General features: G+C 27.2%; 1 long non-coding RNA gene across 4 annotated transcripts; it reads right to left on the reverse strand.

Annotated features, from left to right (window-relative positions):
- Positions 1–1,068: 1,068 nt before the first annotated feature.
- Positions 1,069–3,640, reverse strand: LOC110649442 (uncharacterized). 4 transcript variants are annotated; one of them, XR_009145706.1, is made up of 4 exons: positions 3,511–3,640; positions 2,045–3,396; positions 1,847–1,882; positions 1,069–1,703 (listed from the first exon to the last, which is right to left on the reverse strand). It is a non-coding gene; the product is annotated as an uncharacterized LOC110649442 (long non-coding RNA). The 4 variants fall into 4 exon arrangements; XR_009145705.1 differs by having other exon boundaries at positions 2,045–2,604; positions 2,704–3,629; XR_009145704.1 differs by having other exon boundaries at positions 2,045–3,214; positions 3,301–3,627.
- Between the last annotated feature and the right edge of the window lie 3,644 nt (positions 3,641–7,284).

Below are 7,284 nucleotides of genomic sequence, written 5' to 3' on the forward strand. Positions count from 1 at the left end.
TGAAGAAACGAAGTAAAAACCCACTTTTGTGATTTTCACTTGTTGTGGTGATTTGCCTTTCTCTTCAATACATCAAATAACAAAACCAAACATGTTTTAATAATGTTTTTTTTTTTTTTTAACTATTGGACAACAACAACCAAAAATGACATTGGTTGTAACATGAAAATTGATCAAAGCAGAAGAAGTTAAAGATTAAAATTGAAATAAAAGAACATTATCACTAACTAATTCATGAATGAAGTATATTACAGTTAGCAAAGAACTTCTTAGAAATAACAAGAAAAAACCATAATAGTTTTTGGAGGATACTATTTATCTATCAATTTAATCCATCACATTTATACTAATATAAGATCAGCTCTCAAATTGAAACAAACATTTCAATTACTAAAATAAATAAGATAAGCTATTTAAATATGTATGAGGGCCAAATGTCCCAAAAAAAATCCATGAGTTCATTTTACACCCCTTTCAATTGTGCCAATTATATCCTAGAGTGTAGGTATCAATTATAGTTATTTCTATTGTTGGCCCTTGTTTAGACATGTAATAAATTTAATTGGACATGACATGGCAAGCTGACATACTAATATGACATCCAAAATAGACATGCTATATCAACATTTATACATCATAAAATGAATATGTCTGATTAGCAGTTACCATTTTTATCGATATTTGTAAACTTTAGTTTTAATATATTTTCTTTATTTGTTTTATGAATGCTATCCCATCATTGGCTTATACACAAATGGATCAATGTATATATCATTCAGCCTTAGATTGTGAAAATCATCAAAGGGTCAAACATCACAATCCATTGCATAATCTAAGCTAAAGCATATATACATTAACAACAAGGAATTAATAGCTAAAATTGGCACCAACACTCTAAAGTGAAGGATGTAATTGATACAAGAGAATGATTTGCCTAAATCTAAGTTTTCCTTTATGTATGAAAACGATTGAGAGAGCATTACTATGAAAATTCTCATTCAATAGAATAGGACAGTATAATATCATGATTATGCGAACATCAAAAGCAAATACTATGGATTTCTAGTGTATTACCATAATGATTGTAGCACCATTTTATTATTAACTGTCACTTAAGATATCTTCAAAATTGGAAAACGCAATTTTACAATGTTCAAAACTGGAAAACTGATTAGACCATATTAACAGTCTTTTCTTTCTTTTCCTTGAAAAGAGTTCCTGTAGAAATGTCACCCCAGAAACCTACGTGCTGCAAGTCTAGTTCCCTAAAGAAAGGAACTTTAAATACCAAATTATAATCACCATAACACAAAGCAGTTAACGTGACTCACTGACTAAAAGATGCACCAAATCATTCAACCTTGATATAGACAGCCATAGCAAATATCAATTTAAAATGATCATATTCAAGCATAAACATAGCCATTGATCTATCAGTTAATCTATCAATAAAACCCATTAACATATATTAGTAGTTGAGACAAATATGTGCTTGTTATTTTGCATGCAAACAGTCCATTATTTATATTGATATTAAAAGCAATTCTAGAATTGCTATCAAGTTGGCAATAATTTAATCAAACATTAACAGCCACTATCCTATTAATTAATTCTTACTTATGGCGAACCAATGTCTTGAGCCTTCTTTAATGGGTTATCTTCTTTTGAAGCAACTGACACGAGCAGTCAAATAGGCCCACAATCTAGACAGCACAGCAGCAAAATAAGAAGGGGCTATTTTGCAAATCTAAAACAAAAACCATTAAAGAAAACGCATAAAATCAGAAGAAAAAAGCAATGCAAGTTGCAGAATCTATCAGCAAACGAAAGCAAAAATGAAACGGACCTGCTTCCTGAAGGCGACAGCAAATAGAAGCAGTTTCTGCAAAAGCCAAACAAAACATTAGTGGGAAACAATAAAAGACCAATTTTCACTAGTTCAAATAATAAAACACATAGCCCTTGGCAAAGAAGAAAAAGATCTTCCATAAATGGAAACCGAGAAAAGATGGAGAACAATTAGCTGATAGAATCAATTACTAACCTGTGGAAATGGAAATTCTCTTCAAAAACTACCCTTTTGGCCATAGGATGATAGATTAGTGCGTATCTGTCCAGGAATGGAAACAAGAAAACCTTCCCATATTTGTAACCATTAGCACAGGGCCATTTTGAAAAAGGTTCCCATTTTCTTTCCAAAAAGGAGTCCATGAGATAGACTCGAAACAGCTACTTTGCTTCAGGAATACATATATCCTTAATAATAATCAACAACAGGCAAAAATAAGGTTATTTTATGGAAACCCATCTGAGTAAAACCCCAAATCAGGGGCAGACTAAGGGAGATCAAGAAACAGGAAAGGGCCAAAATTACCCATTAAGTTTAGTCCTCTTTACCTTCATGGTCTCTGGAAAACAAAGAAGAAAGCACAGGAAAAAAAAAAAAAAAACCCACAAAGTTGAATGATAATATTTAGATTCGAAAATACCGTTTTCCGTTAAATTTGAACAGTAACAAGGCGTACCTTGAAGGAACACTCGCATGGTCCTTTCCGCTACCATAGAGGACCATGGAAAATCACGCTATGAAGCCCCCATCACAAGCTTTTAAATATATTATATAATTACAAAGATACAAAAGTTTCGAATTTTTTCCTTTTTTTATTAAATACATATAATCAATTAATGACAAAAAGAGCTCACCTCTGATGAACTCGCCAACATTCCCCTCACTACCTGCAACAAAGTACATGTAAAAAAAATTATAATTTTTAGGTGCCTGTGGGAAGAAGGGAAGAAAGGTGTCAAGGAGGAGAAGGAGGAGGTGTTAGTGGTGGTGGTGGTGGTAGAAGAGACTATATGTGTCAAAAGCCTGCCTTCAAAGAACACCTGCTTGGAAGGGGTATAGAGCAAAGAAAGATATATGGAGGATGGAAGAGAGAGTGATAGAGAAGTAGTCTGTGTGTCAATCAAGAAGCAGACGCTTGAGGGTTGTGTCTATCAAGAATAAGAATTAATCAAGGGTTTTGAATGAAAGAAGAAGGGGGTGAGGAAACACTTGCAAGTGGGAACCTGACAGAGAGAGAGGTGAGCACGCACCCTGCAACTGTATGGCCTCATACAATTGCTTGCGTGTGCTCACTCTCTTCTGTCAGTCTCTCTAGTGTCCCTCTTTTTATTTTCTTTTGGCTCTTTCTCCTTTTCACCTTCAGATCTGAATCCACAAAACACACCTATTATGGGCAATAAACACAAAACCCACCAACTTATATATCATATTCATATAAAAAAAAAAAATACCTCCAAACACCATAGCTAGGGTTTCCCCACTCAACCAAAAGAGAAAAAAAAATCCATTCATGCTTTCTATATCTGTAGCTATACACCAGTTCCTGACTGCAAAAACCCAACCCAAGTTCAGCTTTTTCCTAAACAATAAGAATTAATGGAGAGAAAGAAGAAAAGGGTCCTTTTCTGATCGGGTGCAAAAGCAAATGGGTCGTATATGACCTGAAGAGTTTGCTGAAAGCCGGGAAAGGAAGATTGATGGAAATCTCATTAGTATGGTGAATTGAGCGATGGGAGCCATGGGGGAGGAGATGGCGGTGCCACGTGGCTACTGGTTGTGGACGGGATTGACTCGTGGGATTTGGAAGAAATTTTTAAAAATTAAAAATTTTAAAGTTATTTACGGCTCCATGATATTGACCAAGTGCCAGGGATGTGTTGTCGTTTCGGGGATGGATATGTGATTGCGTCAAACAAGGGAACAGGATAAAGAAATCCATCTAAAATATCTCTTTCTTCTTTATTATTATTATTATTGTTATTATTATTATTATTATGTTGATTAGCGCGTTTTTTTGTATATTTAATTTAATGTCGGTTAATAATTAATATTTTCTTGTCTAAATTATTATTTTTATAAGAATGCAAAACTCAATCATTAAATATTACGATTAGTAATTATTTCCAAAATTTCAAAAAAAAAATTATTTCCACAACTATATTTATCAAGACTGCGGTAAACTGAACTATTTCCTCCTTTGTCCATTCGTTTTATTTATCATTTTATAAAATTTAAAAATATTAATTATTTTTGTTAGTTTTATTTGTATTTATTATTTCTAATACATTTATTTGTTTTTATTACTTTTTTATGTTCTAAGGTAAGATTATTATTATTTTTTTATAAAATGAGACTATCTAAGATAAAATTATTTTTTTTTTTTTATAAAATGAGACTATCGAATAATTAAAAAAAAAAAAACTGAATGCGACAGAGGGGAGCAAAGGTTTAGTTTAGTAAACTGAAATGAAATTTTGATTTCAATTATAAAAAAATATGTATAATCAATTAAATTATATATATATATATATATATATATATATATATATATATATTTATATTTATTTATTTATTATATCTCTATCACACATTGGTCAACTTGTAAGAATAAACAGAACTAATTGGTAAATAATTAGAAGTTATGTCACACGTACTTAAAAGGCTATGTGTCTAATCTTGTTTCCAACGAATGGAACTAAATTTGGAGCTTAAACGAATAAGTGCTGAATTTTAATCGTTACCGAGTGAAATTATTGTATGTATAATGCTGATAATTTATTATAATGAAATCTATTATGCTATAATAAAATTATTATATATATTAACGATTTTATTTTAAAATTTTTCATCAAGACAGTTATAATATAATATCTAGTTAAATGCTTGTATTATATACATAAATTTAAGAAAAATTAATTTTTAATATTTAATTTAAATTCTAATATCTCACTTTCTGGTCAAGACTATTTTAATATGATAACTAATTAAATGCTGTACTATATACACAAATTTAATAAAAATTAATTTTCAATATTTAATTTAATTTTAATATTTCACTTTTTTATTAAATTTATTTACAATATTTTTTATATAATTTATTTTTTAAAATTGATAATATGTAACTATAATATTCTATTTTTAATATTAATATATCTAATTTAAATTTTAAATAAAATTACCTTTTTATCATTTTTCGCAATCCATTATATATATATATAAGTTAACTAATATAATTAAACTATATTATTACTCATAAAAATAAATAAATAAAAAAATATCATCATATTAGGAAATAATAAAGATAAATAAAAAAAATAAAAAAATATATACAAAATTAACATTAAAAGCTCGTATTTTTATTCATTTACAAATAGTTATATTTGTCTTACTGTTGCGTTTCTTTTTAGTTGGTGTTGCTTGATCTTGTTAGAAAATAATAATAATAATAAAATATTAATCCCAAACATAATCACAATGTCCTTAAGGATAATTCTAGCACAAATAGTTATTTTTTATAATTCTCCGGACTCTTCCTAATATTACAAAGAAATATGAATCAACATAATTATAAATAAATTTTAAGAAGAGTAAGATCAAAAGAAATTTTGAGATGAAAAATAAGAAATGAAGATCAATTTGGAGCTTTGAAGAAAAATATATGGATGATTGATCAGAGATCGCCTAGTGTTGGAAAGCCTTGAAAATGAAAATCAGAACATGTGATATTCGTAGCGCGAGAAAATTGTTGTTTTTATTGCAGAATGTTGTTTATACTACAGATTCTACAATCGAATTTAGGCAGAAACAATGAACTACAAAAAATAAATAAAATAAAAACTTGTCACTAAATTAATTACTTTCTTTTTTTTCTATTTTTCTTATAATTAACTTTGATTGAAATTTAAATTCAAAATTTTACGGCCCTAAAAACAACTTGATTATCACTAAACTAAAACTCACTAATAATTATTATATCCGTCTATTTTTATTTGTAATATTTAGGTTTTATATGGTAATTAAAAAAATAATTAGATAATTTTATTTTTATAAAAATATACTAGTAATTGATTAAATTATTTTTTATTTTATCTAATTATATTATTTATTGTATTTAGTAGAAATAAAGGGTAGAAAAAAAATTAATGTTTCTTGATTTCTAAATACAATAGATAATTTCAAATTAAAAAAAATTCAAATAAATTATAAATATGAGATTTTAACAATATTAGGAAACAAATAATGATTATGTATGGGAAGAGTATTAATTTATTTAAATTTTATTAATTATATTGATTGTGACCCTAATAAGCATGGTTATAAAAACAGGAGTTATCTTGTAATTAAATAAAAATTATTAAACTAGTGAGTTTTAATCATTGAAATTGAAGTTTTTGACTTCAAGTCTTGATCAAACTGATTATTTAAAAAAAAGTGTTTATTAAAACTTTAATTTAATAATTAAAAATTTAAATGTCAAAAAAGATTTTAGTCACTAAAAAAATTGTTAAATCAAATTATTAAAATAAAAAATTATGCTTTGAATAATTTTATATTTTATTTGTTTTAAAAGTGAAGTTTAAAAAAAAATATATATTTATTTTCAATTTTTTAATTACGAAAAATCAAACGCTCCTCTCTCACGCACATTCTTATCACAATTTTCAATTGAAAAAAAAAAATCAAATAAACTCCTATACTTTCAATTTAAGCTAAATAAATTTAAAATCAAATTTTGGACTAATTAAATTCATGTACTTTTTAATTAAGGCCATATAAGTCCATACCTAATAAAATATAATTTTTCTAATAATCAAATATGATTTTTCTATTTTTTAAATAATAAAATATTAAAAATAATAATTTAAATATTTAACAATTTTGTCCATCATATTTTTCAATTTTTTAAAATTTTATTTTAATTAAAACTAATAAATAATTTTTAATATGTTAAATTAAGAAAAATTAATATTTTATTAGATATTGACTTATTTGGCCTTGATTAGGAAATACAGGGATTTATTTGCTTCAAAACTTAATTTTAAACTTAAAGTGCAGAGACTTATTTGGTCTTTTTTCCATTTTCAATTTGTTTCAATAATAACAACCGGCAGGGATGAGATTATATGTTCCTTGTCTCAATTCTTATCACAATTTCAATGTTAAAATATATTTTTATATTATAACTTTAAGTTATATAAATATAATTTTTTTTAAAGCCAAAGTTGCAAATAAGCACCTCGAGTATATCCAAAAGTATAATTAAGCCCTTAAAAAAAATTCTAGTGCAATTTGGCTCCCGTCATTTTTAAATGGGACATATAAGCCCAAAAATTACCACTTATAATCACTGTGAACGTGGGGCCTAGTAGTCAGGCAATTAAAATCCACAATCTATCAGAAAATCCCTAAATGCCCTGAACATTCTCTAAATTTTC

The sequence above is a fragment of the Hevea brasiliensis genome, chromosome 17, assembly GCF_030052815.1.
Source record: "Hevea brasiliensis isolate MT/VB/25A 57/8 chromosome 17, ASM3005281v1, whole genome shotgun sequence".
Taxonomy (NCBI): Eukaryota; Viridiplantae; Streptophyta; class Magnoliopsida; order Malpighiales; family Euphorbiaceae; genus Hevea; species Hevea brasiliensis.